A 19,596-nucleotide genomic window follows, 5' to 3' on the forward strand; every position below is an offset into this window, starting at 1 on the left:
GGTGTCTAATAACCGTGAAACATGCGGGCGGGGACTCGAGCATTTCACTTGAGCACCCGTGATACATGGTGCATACCTGAGTACCCGATGCAAACTCAAGTAGCGAGCACTTGCGCTCAAGAGTAATGACAACTTATTCAATATGATGGCCTAATGTTATCAAATTCTGTGTCGTACCTCTGGGTTCCAAATGTTCACTATACCCCTTAATAAAATCCTTGAGGGGTATAGTTTCCAAAATGGCGTCACTTGTGGGGGAGCTTCACAGTTTAGGCACATCAGGGGCTCTCCAAACGCGACATGGTGTCCGCTAACAAATTGAATGGAAAATCAGCTCAAATTGTTAGCGGACACCATGTTGCGTTTGGAGAGCCCGTGTGCCTAAACATTGGAGCTCCCCCACAAGTGACTCCATTTTGGAAACTAGACCACCCAAGGCACCTATCTAGATGCATAGTGAGCACTTGGAACCCCCAGGTGCTTCACAAATTGATTCGTAAAAATTAAAAAGTGGAGAAAAAAAAAACTTTTTCATTTTTACGAATCAATTTGTGAAGCACCTAGGGGTTCCAAGTGCTCACTATGCATCTAGATAGGTGCCTTGGGGGGTCTAGTTTCCAAAATGTCACTTGTGGGGGGTTTCCACTGTTTAGGCACATCAGGGGCTCTCCAAACGCAACATGGCATCCGCTAATTATTCAAGCAAATTTTACAATCAAAAAGTTAAATGGCGCTCCTTCACTTCTGAGCCCTGCCGTGCGCCCAAACAGTGGTTTTTCCCCACATATGGGGTATCTGCGCGCCCAGAGGAAATTGCACAACAAATTTTGGGGTCCATTTTTTCCTGTTACCCCTGCGAAAATAAAAAAAAATTGGGTCTAAAGTAACATTTTTGCGAAAAAAGTTAAATGTTCATTTTTTTTCTTCCACATTCCAAAAATTCCTGTGAAGCACCTGAAGGGTTAATAAAGTTCTTGAATGTGGTTTTGAGCACCTTGAGGGGTGCAGTTTTTAGAATGGTGTCACTTTTGGGTATTTTCTGTCATAAAGACCTCTCAAAGTGACTTCAAATGTGATGTGGTCCCTAAAAAAATGGTTTTGTAAATTTTGTTGGAAAAATGAGAAATTGCTGGTCAACTTTTAACCCTTATAGCTCCCTAACAAAAAAAAATTTTGGTTCCAAAATTGTGCTGATGTATAGCAGACATGTGGGAAATGTTATTCATTAACTCTTTTGTGTGACATATCTCTCTGATTTAAGGGCATAAAAATTCAAATTTTGAAAATTGCTAAATTTTCAAAATTTGCCAAATTTCCGTTTTTTTCACAAATAAATGCAAGTGATATCGAAGAAATTTTTCCACAATCATGAAGCACAATATGTCACGAAAAAACAATCTCAGAATCAGGGGGATCCGTTGAAGCGTTCCAGAGTAATTACTTCATAAAGTGACAGTGGTCAGAATTGTAAAAATTGACCGGGTCATTAACGTGCAAACCACCCGCGGGGCTTAAGGGGTTAAGTGAAAGAAGAATACAACTTACCTTTGCCTGTGGGAGAGGTTGGGGTTCTTCTTGCTCAAAAAATAGATTCTCTTTAAAAAACTGTCCGTCCTGCAAGAATGGAGACAGCGGATATAACACAGGACAGGAAAGGTGACTGGTATGATGGAAGGCTCACAGGGGGAAAGTTATAAAGCTGGGGTACATGGGGTAGCGCACCATGCAGCAGATTGAACTATCCTTTTAAAGGCAAAGATACAGCCTATTTCCAAGATCCTACCGCAATATGTAGTAGATCTAATAATAGTAATATTCGAAAATACCTCCAATTAGAAAACAGTATAGTTCTTCTGATTCACTATGTCACTTACCCTATGTGCAGGGCATTGTAGTAGCTTAGGTATCTATGGTCACGACCACTCATAGCGACAGTTGTTAGTGGTCGTAATCATGGATACCTAAACTACTACAATGCAGTGCACATGGGGTAAGCGACATAGCTAATCAGAAGAACAATACTACAATTTTAATTGGAGGTATTTGCTAATATTATTATTACACCTACTACATAGTGGGATAGGATCTTGGAGATGGGAATACCCCTTTTTTTAGGATACAGTTGATGCTTTACAGTCTTCCTAGGTGTATACTTACTAGTTTTTCAATGGTGGGAAAATAAGTTACTAATCTGTGCAACACAAAAAAAGAAAAAAAAAAAGCATTGAATCGGTGATTTGCATTTGTTTAATAATGTGATAGCAGAGAGGTGCGGGCACCTGTAGCAGGCGGAGAAGCTTTCCACCGCCCCGTGCAGAGGGTTTCCCTCCAGCCACAGCTCTCTCAGCTCCAGGTTGTGGATCAGATCCAGCTCTTCAACTCTGCAAAGCGAAAAAAGAACATGTTCCCGTCACCAGCTACCACCAGAAAACACAGAGATTTGTTTGTTTCTCGCCTTCTTCCAAGAGCCACAAACCATTTTATTGTTCCGTCTATATGGCCTGGGGTTTTTTTCCCAGGATGAGTATGGGCTTTCTATTCCTCCATTTTTGGGACTTGTAACTTTTTCTGTTGCGGGGGCTGGGTGAGGGTCTTTTTGTATTTTTATTCATACCATTTTGATCGATTGTTTTTTATTCCATTTTTGAGAAGTGCAGCGATCGAAAATTCAATTATTTTGATTTTAATTTTTTTAAACGGTTTACAATTTGGGTTCTTTATATTTTCATAGGATGGAGTTTTACGGATTCGATTTACCAATTTTTCTTTTTTTTTTTTTTGAATTTCATTATTTTTTAATTGGGAAAAGCGAGACAAATGAAAATTATGGGTTTTAGTTTATTTATTCATTTTTAAATAAATTTTTACTTATTTTTGCCCTGGACTCTGCGACTGTTTGATCGCTTGTACTATACTGGGAACACAGATGTACAGAGATGGCAGGACGGGGGTCTTCAGGAGGCCACTGACTGCCACTATTACCCACCGGTACCCTACGATCGATGGCATATACGGGGTAATCGGAAAAGACGTCACGACGGCAGCAGACCCGATCCCTGCGCAAGGAGGCGACGTACCTCGTTATAGGAGAGGTTCAGACTCTGCAGGTGCCGGGTCAGGTAGAAGAGATGAGCAAAACCAGTCAGCTTGGAGAGACGACGACAACTCAGGTCCAAAGACTGAAGCTACAAAAATATATATAGAGAATTTCACAAGCAGCCTATGGACAGGGGGGCGCTGGTTCTTACCCCATGTATCATTAGCCCAAGAGTGACAAAAAAGATTGTGGGGGTCCCAGCGGGGTCCCCAAGGATTTCTAGTGGCATAGCCTAGTGTGGATCTGCTCAGGTCACAGATGGGGCTGTAATTAATAGTATTTATTATTAACTGGGGGCAACACTCCGAGATAATCTGCAGGACGACCTCTGCGGCTGCAGCGTGGGTCAGCGAAAGCACAATGTTGTCAGAAAGCAAATCTAAGGAAAGCAAATAATATTAGTGAGGAAGGGGCACTGCGCCGGCAGAGGAGAGAAGGCGAGGGGGCGCGGGCCGAGGAGAGAAGGCGAGGGGGCGCCGGCAGAGGAGAGAAGGCGACGGGGCGCCGGCAGAGGAGAGAAGGCGAGGGGGCGCGGCCGGAGGAGAGAAGGCGGCGGGGCGTGGGCAGAGGAGAGAAGGCGACGGGGCGCCGGCAGAGGAGAGAAGGCGACGGGGCGCGGGCAGGGGAGAGAAGGCGAGGGGGCGCCGGCAGAGGAGAGAAGGCGGCGGGGCGCCGGCAGAGGAGAGAAGGCGACGGGGCGCCGGCAGAGGAGAGAAGGCGAGGGGGCGCGGGCCGAGGAGAGAAGGCGAGGGGGCGCCGGCAGAGGAGAGAAGGCGACGGGGCGCCGGCAGAGGAGAGGAGGCGACGGGGCGCCGGCAGAGGAGAGAAGGCGAGGGGGCGCAGGCCGAGGAGAGAAGGCGAGGGGGCGCCGGCAGAGGAGAGAAGGCGACGGGGCGCCGGCAGAGGAGAGAAGGCGACGGGGCGCCGGCAGAGGAGAGAAGGCGACGGGGCGCCGGCAGAGGAGAGAAGGCGACGGGGCGCGGCCGGAGGAGAGAAGGCGACGGGGCGCGGCCAGAGGAGAGAAGGCGACGGGGCACAGGCCGAGGAGAGAAGGCGACGGGGCGCAGGCCGAGGAGAGAAGGCGACGGGGCGCGGCCGGAGGAGAGAAGGCGACGGGGCCGTGAGCAAAAATCAAAGCATACCCACACATAACCGCTATACAGTACCTACAACACACACCATATAGTGCCCACATAACCGCTATACAGTACCTACAGCACACACCATATAGTGCCCACATAACCGCTATACAGTACCTACAGCACACACCATATAGTGCCCACACATAACCGCTATACAGTACCTACAACACGCATCATATAGTGCCCACATAACCGCTATACAGTACCTACAGCACACACCATATAGTGCCCACACATAACCGCTATACAGTACCTACAGCACACACCATATAGTGCCCGCGCATAACCGCTATACAGTACCTACAACACACACCATATAGTGCCCACATAACCGCTATACAGTACCTACAGCACACACCATATAGTGCCCACACAAAACCGCTATACAGTACCTACAGCACACACCATATAGTGCCCGCGCATAACCACTATACAGTACCTACAGCACACACCATATAGTGCCCGCACATAACCGCTATACAGCACCTACAGCACACACCATATAGTGCCCGCGCATAACCGCTATACAGCACACGCCATATCGTGCCCGCGCATAACCGCTATACAGCACACGCCATATCGTGCCCACGCATAACCGCTATACAGCACACGCGATATCATGCCCACGCATTACCGCTATACAGCACCCACAGCACACGCCATATAGTACCGACGCATTACCGCTATACAGCAAACGCCATATAGTGCCCACCCATAACCGCTATACAGCACCTACAACACACGCCATATAGTGCCCACACATAACCGCTATACAGCACCTACAACACACGCCATATAGTGCCCACGCATAACCGCTATACAGCACACGCCATATAGTGCCCACGCATAACCGCTATACAGCACCTACAGCACACGCCATATAGTGCCCACGCATAACCGCTATACAGCACACACCATATAGTGCCCACGCATAACCGCTATACAGCACACACCATATAGTGCCCAGGCATTACCGCTATACAGTACCTACAGCACACACCATATAGTGCCCACGCATAACCGCTATACAGCACACACCATATAGTGCCCACGCATAACCGCTATACAGCACACACCATATAGTGCCCACGCATAACCGCTATACAGCACCTATAGCACACACCATTAGTGCCCACGCATAACCGCTATACAGCACCTAGAGCACACACCATATAGTGCCCACGCATAACCGCTATACAGCACCTACAGCACACACCATATAGTGCCCACGCATAACCGCTATACAGCACCTACAGCACACACCATATAGTGCCCACGCATAACCGCTATACAGCACACATCATATAGTGCCCACGCATAACCGCTATACAGCACACACCATATAGTGCCCACGCATAACCGCTATACAGCACACACCATATAGTGCCCACGCATAACCGCTATACAGCACACACCATATAGTGCCCACGCATAACCGCTATACAGCACACACCATATAGTGCCCACGCATAACCGCTATACAGCACACACCATATAGTGCCCACGCATAACCGCTATACAGCACACACCATATAGTGCCCACACATAACCGCTATACAGCACACACCATATAGTGCCCACGCATAACCGCTATATAGCACACACCATATCGTGCCCACGCATAACCGCTATACAGCACCTACAGCACACACCATATCGTGCCCATGCATAACCGCTATACAGCACCTACAGCACACACCATATCGTGCCCACGCATAACCGCTATACAGCACACACCATATAGTGCCCACGCATAACCGCTATACAGCACACACCATATAGTGCCCACACATTACCGCTATACAGTGCCTACAACACACACCATATAGTGCCCACACATTACCGCTATACAGTGCCTACAGCACACACCATATAGCGCCCACGCATAACCGCTATACAGCACACGCCATATAGTGCCCACACATAACGGCTATACAGCACCTACAGCACACACCATATAGTGCCCACGCATAACCGCTATACAGCACCTACAACACACACCATATAGTGCCCACGCATAACCGCTATACAGCACACACCATATAGTGCCCACGCATAACCGCTATACAGCACACACCATATAGTGCTCACACATAACCGCTATACAGCACCTACAGCACACACCATATAGTGCTCACACATAACCGCTATACAGCACCTACAGCACACATCATATAGTGCCCACACATAAACGCTATGCAGTACCTACAACACACATCATATAGTGCCCACACATTACCGCTATACAGTACCTACAACACACATCATATAGCGCCCACACATTACCGCTATACAGCACCTACAACATGCATCATATAGCGCCCACACATTACCGCTATACAGTACCTACAACACACATCATATAGTGCCCACACATTACCGCTATACAGCACCTACAACACACACCATATAGTGCCCACGCATAACCGCTATACAGCACACACCATATAGTGACCACGCATAACCGCTATACAGCACCTACAGCACACACCATATAGTGCTCACACATAACCGCTATACAGCACCTACAGCACACACCATATAGTGCTCACACATAACCGCTATACAGCACACACCATATAGTGCTCACACATAACCGCTATACAGCACCTACAGCACACATCATATAGTGCCCTCACATTACCGCTATACAGTACCTACAACACACATCATATAGCGCCCACACATTACCGCTATACAGCACCTACAACATGCATCATATAGCGCCCACACATTACCGCTATACAGCACCTACAACACACATCATATAGCGCCCACACATTACCTCTATACAGTACCTACAACACACATCATATAGCGCCCACACAAGTTCTCAGTGTGGATTGTCACTGCTAATTTCACTTAATGGTTTGCAAAGAGTGAAATCTGTGGCCAAATCTGCAGTTAAGTTTTGCACAGATTTTGGTGCAGATTTTCTGTCCCATTTACAGAGGCTTTATGACAGTTATTGCTTCTGTTATAAACTGTGGACACAGCTCAGGTGTGAACAGAGGGCAATGTGATGAGAGCTGCTGGGCGGTGATGTCATTCCTGTCCCGCAGCCAGATATTATCCGCCTCTGATTGGTAGAATTAGAAGCCCCCCTCATTCCTTTCCTCTGCTGAATGCGGCCCTTGTCCCCCTCATTACCGCGCTCGTCCCCCCTCATTACCGTGCTCGTCCCCTCGGCCCGTCCCGCTCCTTCGCTTATTGTGCTGATGACTCCCGCGCTCTGGATTTCTGCCAGCACTAATGTTGTATCTCCTCCATCCCCCTCATCGGCAGGTGGAAGACCCCAGCCAGCCCAACGACGAGGGTCTCACAGCCCCCCACACCGCCGTGTGCGCCGGCCACACCGAGATCGTCCAGTTCCTCGTACAGTTCGGAGTGAAGGTAAACGCAGCAGACAGCGCCGGCTGCTGCCCCGAATATCGGCTCGCATTAAAGGGGTCGACAGAACCCCCCATCCCTTGTTAGAGGCCTGAGAGCACTTATTAAGCACTACCCCGCCCCCCCGGCCAGCACGTGACTCAGCCCCCGGCCAGATTGCATCAATGGGAGAAAAAGAAAAAAAATTCTTGGCCCAAGAAATAGAAAAGTTGAGCCCCCGAGGGTCTGGGTGATTTAGGACAGACGGTCTAGTTTTTCAGGGGGTTTTCTGTGGCGGTTTCTGTCGTTTTCTCCGCTTGGTGTCGCTGTCAGAACCCCGCTGCACTGCGCCGTCTCCTGCAACAACGTCCAGGTGTGTAAGTTCCTGGTGGAGTCCGGAGCCGTCGTGTGCGCCATGACCTACAGCGACCGACGGAGGGCGGCAGACAAGTGCGAGGAGATGGAGGAGGCTACAGCCAGTGCTCCCAGCTCCTGTACGGTAAGTACAGACAATCCACCTGGCCACCTACAAGACATCGTTCACACTTACCTGGCATTTTTTACATTTTCTTAAATGCATATATTTTGATTTTATTAAAAATGGGATTTATTAAAATTTTTGCGTCTGATATCTGCAGAATGAGTTAACTGAGAATTCATCAGTGAGCTTGCAGCTTTTTTTTTTAAGCTGTCATTTTACTGAGCCTACATGAAAGCTGAGCAGAACTTTGTGTCAGTGAGAGGAGCTCACTGACAGGTCCTCAGTTGACTCATTCCACAGTCACTTAAAAGGCCTGTAAAAGCCAAACTGTGAAAAAATTTGAATGGAACCAAATTGCAAAAAATATTTGGCTCAAAAATAAATGCATTTAAATACAAAAGAAAGTCCCCAAAGGTGACCATAACATTTAAAGGGGAAATGCCCGCTCCAACCAGATCCCTATGGTTAGAGATTTCCTGGACACAGCCCTGCTCAGAGTGGAAAAACATGGCTGCTCTGGTACAGAAACAGCGCCACATCTGCTCACAGGCGGTATTGCAGGACCCTGAGCTGTAATACCAAATACAACCCATGGGTCAGGGTGGCGCTCTTTTCCGTAACAATTATTTCTGCAGAATTAAGAAAAAATTAAATGTTTTTATTCCCTGACGAAGTAAATGGTGAAGAATAAAAACGCAAGGTATATAAGAAAGCGCCTGCAGTTTATTCCGGCGGGCGGGATGCTGAAGCTTCGATCCCCATGGTGCGAGCCTCCATGTGAGGCCGGTGTGGGGACTCGCCTCCTCTCCTGCCTGTAGGGCGCACATTAGCGGCCGCTGTAGGCGGATTAGGATGAACGGCTGGAATGTGCCGGATTATAGGGCCCCGGCTCTCACCGCTCCGGGCTGAGACAATAATCGTCTGCGCGCTGATTCCATCACTCAGAGGCGAACGCCCAGTAACCCTGTACGGCCGGGTCTGCCAGTCACTATAGCGGCAGGATGGGCCCTGAACACTGTCAGGAGTCAGTCATAGCAGGGGTCCTCCAAGTCACAGCTGCTACCTACAGGGCACCAGGTCCAAGCCCAGAGGCCGGTAACTGACCTCCTCCCAGCGAGTGAGGCCGCACCCAGCGGAGGCCATACAGGAACAGAAGGGAGGCCATTGTAGAGCAAGTGCCCGGAAATGTGGCATCCAGAGAAGTCACTGCATACAAGCGCCCAGAGCTGAGCCCTCATCTAAGCCCAAAACAGGTTTAAGACGAGGAGGGGTTAATGCAGGAGAAAAACAGCGCAAATAATGATGGCAATACCGCCACTCATACCAGTATCATAGCAGTTATATTCTTATACAGGGGCAGTATCATAGCAGTTATATTCTTATACAGGGGCAGTATTATAGCAGTTATAATCTTATACAGGGGCAGTATTATAGCAGTTATATTCTTATACAGGGGCAGTATATAGCAGTTATATTCTTATACAGGGGCAGTATATAGCAGTTATATTCTTATACAGGGGCAGTATTATAGCAGTTATATTCTTATACAGGGGCAGTATTATAGCAGTTATATTCTTATACAGGGGCAGTATTATAGCAGTTATAATTCTTATACAGGGGCAGTATCATAGCAGTTATATTCTTATACAGGGGCAGTATCATAGCAGTTATATTCTTATACAGGGGCAGAATCATAGCAGTTATATTCTTATACAGGGGCAGTATCATAGCAGTTATATTCTTATACAGGGGCAGTATTATAGCAGTTATATTCTTATACAGGGGCAGTATCATAGCAGTTATATTCTTATACAGGGGTTAGTATCATAGCAGTTATATTCTTATACAGGGGCAGTATTATAGCAGTTATATTCTTATACAGGGGCAGTATTATAGCAGTTATATTCTTATACAGGGGCAGTATCATAGCAGTTATATTCTTATACAGGGGCAGAATCATAGCAGTTATATTCTTATACAGGGGCAGTATCATAGCAGTTATATTCTTATACAGGGGCAGTATTATAGCAGTTATATTCTTATACAGGGGCAGTATCATAGCAGTTATATTCTTATACAGGGCCAGTATCATAGCAGTTATATTCTTATACAGGGGCAGTATCATAGCAGTTATATTCTTATACAGGGGCAGTATCATAGCAGTTATATTCTTATACAGGGGCAGTATTATAGCAGTTATAATCTTATACACGGGCAGTATCATAGCAGTTATATTCTTATACAGGGGCAGAATCATAGCAGTTATATTCTTATACAGGGGCAGTATCATAGCAGTTATATTCTTATACAGGGGCAGTATTATAGCAGTTATATTCTTATACAGGGGCAGTATCATAGCAGTTATATTCTTATACAGGGCCAGTATCATAGCAGTTATATTCTTATACAGGGGCAGTATCATAGCAGTTATATTCTTATACAGGGCCAGTATCATAGCAGTTATATTCTTATACAGGGGCAGTATCATAGCAGTTATATTCTTATACAGGGGCAGTATCATAGCAGTTATATTCTTATACAGGGGCAGTATTATAGCAGTTATATTCTTATACAGGGGCAGTATTATAGCAGTTATATTCTTATACAGGGGCAGTATTATAGCAGTTATATTCTTATACAGGGGCAGTATATAGCAGTTATGTTCTTATACAGGGGCAGTATATAGCAGTTATATTCTTATACAGGGGCAGTATTATAGCAGTTATATTCTTATACAGGGGCAGTATCATAGCAGTTATATTCTTATACAGGGGCAGTATATAGCAGTTATATTCTTATACAGGGGCAGTATCATAGCAGTTATATTCTTATACAGGGGTTAGTATCATAGCAGTTATATTCTTATACAGGGGCAGTATCATAGCAGTTATATTCTTATACAGGGGCAGTATTATAGCAGTTATATTCTTATACAGGGGCAGTATCATAGCAGTTATATTCTTATACAGGGGCAGAATCATAGCAGTTATATTCTTATACAGGGGCAGTATCATAGCAGTTATATTCTTATACAGGGGCAGTATTATAGCAGTTATATTCTTATACAGGGGCAGTATCATAGCAGTTATATTCTTATACAGGGGCAGTATCATAGCAGTTATATTCTTATACAGGGGCAGTATCATAGCAGTTATATTCTTATACAGGGGCAGTATCATAGCAGTTATATTCTTATACAGGGGCAGAATCATAGCAGTTATATTCTTATACAGGGGCAGTATTATAGCAGTTATATTCTTATACAGGGGCAGTATCATAGCAGTTATATTCTTATACAGGGGCAGTATCATAGCAGTTATATTCTTATACAGGGGCAGTATCATAGCAGTTATATTCTTATACAGGGGCAGTATATAGCAGTTATATTCTTAGACAGGGGCAGTATCATAGCAGTTATATTCTTATACAGGGCAGTATCATAGCAGTTATATTCTTATACAGGGGCAGTATTATAGTAGTTATATTCTTATACAGGGGCAGTATTATAGCAGTTATATTCTTATACAGGGGCAGTATTATAGCAGTTATATTCTTATACAGGGGCAGTATCATAGCAGTTATATTCTTATACAGGGGTTAGTATCATAGCAGTTATATTCTTATACAGGGGCAGTATTATAGTAGTTATATTCTTATACAGGGGCAGTATTATAGCAGTTATATTCTTATACAGGGGCAGTATCATAGCAGTTATATTCTTATACAGAGGCAGTATCATAGCAGTTATATTCTTATACAGGGGCAGTATCATAGTTATATTCTTATACAGGGGCAGTATTATAGCAGTTATATTCTTATACAGGGGCAGTATCATAGCAGTTATATTCTTATACAGGGGCAGTATCATAGCAGTTATATTCTTATACAGGGGCAGTATCATAGCAGTTATATTCTTATACAGGGACAGTATCATAGCAGTTATATTCTTATACAGGGGCAGTATCATAGTTATATTCTTATACAGGGGCAGTATCATAGCAGTTATATTCTTATACAGGGGCAGTATCATAGCAGTTATATTCTTATACAGGGGCAGTATCATAGCAGTTATATTCTTATACAGGGGCAGTATCATAGCAGTTATATTCTTATACAGGGACAGTATCATAGCAGTTATATTCTTATACAGGGACAGTATCATAGCAGTTATATTCTTATACAGGGGCAGTATCATAGTTATATTCTTATACAGGGGCAGTATCATAGCAGTTATATTCTTATACAGGGGCAGTATCATAGCAGTTATATTCTTATACAGGGGCAGTATCATAGCAGTTATATTCTTATACAGGGGCAGTATCATAGCAGTTATATTCTTATACAGGGGCAGTATATAGCAGTTATATTCTTAGACAGGGGCAGTATCATAGCAGTTATATTCTTATACAGGGCAGTATCATAGCAGTTATATTCTTATACAGGGGCAGTATTATAGTAGTTATATTCTTATACAGGGGCAGTATTATAGCAGTTATATTCTTATACAGGGGCAGTATTATAGCAGTTATATTCTTATACAGGGGCAGTATCATAGCAGTTATATTCTTATACAGGGGTTAGTATCATAGCAGTTATATTCTTATACAGGGGCAGTATTATAGTAGTTATATTCTTATACAGGGGCAGTATTATAGCAGTTATATTCTTATACAGGGGCAGTATCATAGCAGTTATATTCTTATACAGAGGCAGTATCATAGCAGTTATATTCTTATACAGGGGCAGTATCATAGTTATATTCTTATACAGGGGCAGTATTATAGCAGTTATATTCTTATACAGGGGCAGTATCATAGCAGTTATATTCTTATACAGGGGCAGTATCATAGCAGTTATATTCTTATACAGGGGCAGTATCATAGCAGTTATATTCTTATACAGGGACAGTATCATAGCAGTTATATTCTTATACAGGGGCAGTATCATAGTTATATTCTTATACAGGGGCAGTATCATAGCAGTTATATTCTTATACAGGGGCAGTATCATAGCAGTTATATTCTTATACAGGGGCAGTATCATAGCAGTTATATTCTTATACAGGGGCAGTATCATAGCAGTTATATTCTTATACAGGGACAGTATCATAGCAGTTATATTCTTATACAGGGACAGTATCATAGCAGTTATATTCTTATACAGGGGCAGTATCATAGTTATATTCTTATACAGGGGCAGTATCATAGCAGTTATATTCTTATACAGGGGCAGTATCATAGCAGTTATATTCTTATACAGGGGCAGTATCATAGTTATATTCTTATACAGGGGCAGTATCATAGCAGTTATATTCTTATACAGGGGCAGTATCATAGCAGTTATATTCTTATACAGGGGCAGTATCATAGCAGTTATATTCTTATACAGGGGCAGTATCATAGCAGTTATATTCTTATACAGGGACAGTATCATAGCAGTTATATTCTTATACAGGGACAGTATCATAGCAGTTATATTCTTATACAGGGGCAGTATCATAGCAGTTATATTCTTATACAGGGGCAGTATCATAGCAGTTATATTCTTATACAGGGGCAGTATCATAGCAGTTATATTCTTATACACGGGCAATATCATAGTAGTTATATTCTTATACAGGGGCAGTATTATAGCAGTTATATTCTTATACAGAGGAAGTATCATAGCAGTTATATTCTTATACAGGGGCAGTATCATAGCAGTTATATTCTTATACAGGGGCTGTATCATAGCAGTTATATTCTTATACAGGGGCAGTATCATAGCAGTTATATTCTTATACAGGGGCAGTATCATAGCAGTTATATTCTTATACAGGGGCAGTATCATAGCAGTTATATTCTTATACAGGGGCAGTATCATAGCAGTTATTCTTATACAGGGGCAGTATCATAGCAGTTATATTCTTATACAGGGGCAGTATTATAGCAGTTATATTCTTATACAGGGGCAGTATTATAGCAGTTATATTCTTATACAGGGGCAGTATCATAGCAGTTATATTCTTATACAGGGGCAGTATCATAGCAGTTATATTCTTATACAGGGGCAGTATTATAGCAGTTATATTCTTATACAGGGGCAGTATCATAGCAGTTATATTCTTATACAGGGGCAATATCATAGCAGTTATATTCTTATACAGGGGCAGTATCATAGCAGTTATATTCTTATACAGGGGCAGTATCATAGCAGTTATATTCTTATACAGGGGCAGTATCATAGCAGTTATATTCTTATACAGGGGCAGTATCATAGCAGTTATATTCTTATACAGGGGCAGTATCATAGCAGTTATATTCTTATACAGGGGCAGTATTATAGCAGTTATATTCTTATACAGGGGCAGTATTATAGCAGTTATATTCTTATACAGGGGCAGTATCATAGCAGTTATATTCTTATACAGGGGCAGTATCATAGCAGTTATATTCTTATACAGGGGCAGTATTACAGCAGTTATATTCTTATACAGGGGCAGTATCATAGCAGTTATATTCTTATACAGGGGCAGTATCATAGCAGTTATATTCTTATACAGGGGCAGTATCATAGCAGTTATATTCTTATACAGGGGCAGTATCATAGCAGTTATATTCTTATACAGGGGCAGTATTATAGTAGTTATATTCTTATACAGGGGCAGTATCATAGCAGTTATATTCTTATACAGGGGCAGTATTATAGCAGTTATATTCTTATACAGGGGCAGTATCATAGCAGTTATATTCTTGTACATAGGAGCCGTATTATAGTAGTTATATTCTTGTACATAGGAGCAGTATTATAGTAGTTATATTCTTGTACATAGGAGCCGTATTATAGTAGTTGTATTCTTGTACATAGGAGCCGTATTATAGTAGTTGTATTCTTGTGCATAGGGGCAGTATTATAGTAGTTATACTCTTGTACATAGGAGCCGTATTATAGTAGTTATATTCTTGTACATAAGAGCCGTATTATAGTAGTTATATTCTTGTACATAGGAGCAGTATTATAGTAGTTATATTCTTGTACATAGGAGCAGTATTATAGTAGTTATATTCTTGTACATAGGAGCTGTATTATAGTATTTGTATTCTTGTACATAGGGGGCAGTATTATAGTAGTTATATTCTTGTACGTAGGGGGCCGTATTATAGTAGTTATATTCTTGTACATAGGAGCAGTATTATAGTAGTTATATTCCTGTACATAGGAGCCGTATTATAGTAGTTATATTCTTGTACATAGGGGGCTGTATTATAGTAGTTGTATTCTTGTACATAGCGGCAGTATTATAGTAGTTATATTCTTGTACATAGCGGCAGTATTATAGTAGTTGTCTTCTTTTACATATGAATTTTCGTGTGTTGGGCAAATTGTATGAAATTCTGATAAACCCTTTTAATGTGGCAGTAGAAGATGTATTTTTGTTCACCATGTATGTGGTTGTATATATTTCCTGAGGTTGGTTGGGAAGGTTTAGTCCATCCCAGAGACAGAAGGAATTAATGTGGGAATATTCGGATGTGATAATAGTTTGTAGCTTTTTGTTTTTTTGCCGAGATCCAATTAAAGTTGTATTTACACTGAAAGATAATCGCTCCTCTGCTCGTTTTCTGGATTTAGGCCATAATAAAGAGCAAATTAGTCAGAAATGGTTTTAACAATTATTTATTTTTTTTATTCAAAATCTGTATTTTACATTTTGTGATCTCTAAATTCTTTATCAATGTGAAACATTTTGTACATTTTTTTTATATAGAGTCGAGCTAACTAGCTAATACACAAAATTCCTTTTTATTCCCTTTTTTATTTTGGAGAGGACACAAAAAATTGGAGGCAATAACTCTAGTTCTATTTTCTGCAGGTTGACTTTTACGCAGACTTTGTCCTTCTCATAGATAAAGAGAGCCAGGTCTGGCATAGACAAAGGGTCGCTTTTTAAGGGGCTAGAAATTAAATAGGCCTGAAATGGGCCAGAAGTGACCAGAAGGTACAAAGAACTATTTACTACTTGTACTTAGATTCTCTTTCTCATTCTCCCTTACACTTTCAACATGCTTACATATGCTTTTACTGTTTTTGCCCCCCTAATCCTCACTCTCCTTCGCTATCCCCTCACCCCAGCACCCTCTAACCAAATCATCATCTCTCCTTCCCTCCTTCCTCCCCACCTAACCTCATCCGCAGACCTGCTCCTCAACCTCAGATCAATCCTCCCAAAACATAAAACAAGCCGGACACTCTCTTTCTCCCACCTGCTCTCCCTCTCTCTGCTTCTCCTCACTGCTGGCGACATATCTCCCAATTCTGGACCCCCACAGCTTGCACCCTCCACCAACTTCCCCACCTGTCACACCAAACCAACTGCAAACTACCGCAACCCCTCCTATGCAAAACCGGTCCCCCTGACGCCCACCCCGCTGCTCCCTCTCTCTGGAGCACTGTGGAATGCACGCTCTGTCTGCAACAAGCTCCATTTTGTCCACGACCTCTTTACCTCTCGTCATCTCTCCTTCCTGGCCATCACAGAGACATGGCTAACACCCTCTGACACTGCCTCCCCTGCTGCGCTGTGTTACGGTGGCCTCCACTTCACCCACATTCCTCGCCCTGGAAACAGACATGGTGAAGGAGTGGGTCTTCTCCTCTCTAACAATTGCACCTTTAGCCCTACTCCTCCTCTTCCCTCCCTTATTCTCCCTTCTTTTGAAGTCCACTCTGTCCGCATTTACTCTCCCTCCAACCTCCAAGTGGCTGTCATATACCGACCCCCGGGCCCGATCACTGCCTTTATCGACCAATTCTCCACCTGGCTTCTTTACTTTCTCTCTGATGACATTCCCACAATCATCATGGGCGATTTCAACATCCCCACTGACACTCGCCAGTCAGCAGCATCAAAACTCTTGTCGTCGCTTACTTCATCCTTTGGACTTACTCAGTGGTCCTCCTCAGCCACCCACACAGACGGACACACACTAGACCTCATCTTCACCCGACTCTGCTCCCTATCTAACCTCAAAACCTCCCCCTACCCCTATCTGACCACGATCTACTCGCCTTCTCATCCCTGTCCTCCTCAACTGTCACCCATGTCCGGCAGCTAGCACATCCCCGCAGAAACCTTGCACATCTAGACACTCACACACTCTCTGACTCTGTTCTACCACTGACATCCATATCCTCACTCCATGACACAGACAGCGCCACTGCTTTCTACAATGCCACTCTCGCATCAGCTATTGACTCGGTCGCCCCTCTTATGCATGGCAGAGCGCGACGAGCCAACAGGCAACCCTGGCACAACAACCTCACTAAACAGCTTCGACAAGCGTCCAGGGTTGCGGAGCGGCGTTGGAAGAAAACACATACTCAAGAAGACTTCACTGCATTCAAACAAGCAACGCTCGCATTCAACTCAGCACTCACCTCTGCTAAACAGGCCTACTTCACAACCCTCATATCCTCCCTATCCTACAACCCCAAACAGCTATTCAACACTTTTAACTCTCTCCTCCACCCTTCACTGCCCCCTCCGACCTCCCTCATCTCCGCCGAGGAGTTTGCCACACACTTCAAAAACAAGATTGACCAAACACGACAAGTCTTCACTGTCCGACCACCACAACCCCTTTGTTTTCCACACCATTTCCCTAACCCCATAACCTCCCTTCCCAACATCACGGAAAGAGACCTTACTCATCTCCTCTCCAAATCACACCTCACCACATGTGCACTCGACCACATCCCATCCCACCTCCTCCCCAATCTCACCCCCACACTCGTCTCATCCCTAACCAATCTCTTCAACCTATCACTATCCTCTGGTACTTTCCCTGCTGCCTTCAAACATGCCACAATCACGCCCATCCTCAAAAAGCCATCCCTCAACCCATCCGCCCTGTCCAGCAATCGCCCCATATCGCTGCTCCCATTTGCCTCCAAACTCCTTGAGCAACACGTTCACGCCAAACTTTCCTCCCACTTTTCATCTAACTCTCTCTTCGACAACCGACAATCCGGCTTCCGCCCCCACCATTCCACCGAAACTGCCCTTACCAAAATTACTAATGACCTGCTCACAGCCAAAGCTAACAGACAATTCTCTGTACTCCTTCTTCTTGACCTGTCCTCTGCTTTCGATACACCACTGCCTCCTACTACAGATCCTCTCTTCCTTTGGCGTCAAAGACCTTGCCCTATCCTGGATCTCCTCATACCTTTCTAACCGCACATTTAGCGTCTCCCACTCCCACGCTACCTCCTCACCCTGCCCCCTCTCTGTTGGAGTCCCTCAAGGCTCTGTCCTAGGACTCCCTACTCTTCTCAATCTATACCCTTGGCCTGGGACAGCTGATAAAATCCTATGGCTTCCAGTACCATCTGTACGCTGACGACACCCAGATCTACCTCTCTGGCCCAGACGTCACCTCTCTGCTGTCCAGAATCCCAGCATGTCTATCAGCCATATCCTCCTTCTTCTCCTCCCGCTACCTCAAGCTCAATGTGGACAAAACTGAACTCATTATCTTTCCACCATCTTGCATATCCTTCCCACCTGATCATTCTATCACAATAAATGACATCACTCTTTCCGCTGTACCGACATTCTGCTGCCTCGGAGTAACCCTTGACTCCGCCCTGTCCTTCAAACCCCACATCCAAGTTCTCGCCACCACTTGTCGCCTCCAGCTCAAAAATATTTCCAGAATCCGTCCTTTCCTCAACCCTAACTCTACTAAACTGCTTGTGCACGCCCTCATCATCTCCCGCCTCGACTATTGCAACATCCTCCTCTGTGGCCTCCCTGCTAACACTCTCGCACTCCTCCAGTCTATCCTCAACTCTGCTGCACGACTTGTTCATCTCTCGCCTCGCTACTCCTCTGCTAAGCCCCTTTGCAAATTGCTTCACTGGCTCCCATTCCCCCAGCGTATCCAGTTCAAACTACTAACACTGACCTACAAAGCCATCCATAACCTCTCTCCTCCGTATATCTCTGAACTAATCTCCCGATATATTCCCTCACGTAACCTCCAGTCCTCCCAAGACCTCCTTCTCTCCTCCACACTTATCCGTTCCTCACGCAATCACCTCCAAGATTCCTCCCGAATATCCCCCATCCTCTGGAATTCTGTGCCTCAACACGTCCGATTATCCTCCACATCCGGATCCTTCAGACGGAACCTGAAAACCCATCTCTTCAAGAAAGCTTACAGCCTGCAATGACCCCGCTGCCTCCTCAACAACACCGGAGCTACTGCAACCCCCAACCTATTGTCTCCTCCCCACTCCTGTAGAATGTAAGCCCGCAAGGGCAGGGTCCTCCTCCCTCTCTACCAATCTATCATTGTTAGTTTCTTTACTGTAAGTGATATTTTTACTTGGTATGTAACCCCTTATGTACAGCGCCATGGAATCAACGGCGCTATATAAATAAATAATAATAATAGCTGGGAGTTTGCTACAGTTGTATCTGTTCTAAACCATCAGACTGAACCTCTTCCTTCTGTATTGAT

The sequence above is a fragment of the Phyllobates terribilis genome, unplaced genomic scaffold (genome assembly GCF_046119375.1).
Source record: "Phyllobates terribilis strain yellow unplaced genomic scaffold, ASM4611937v1 Scaffold_245__1_contigs__length_2953440, whole genome shotgun sequence".
Taxonomy (NCBI): Eukaryota; Metazoa; Chordata; class Amphibia; order Anura; family Dendrobatidae; genus Phyllobates; species Phyllobates terribilis.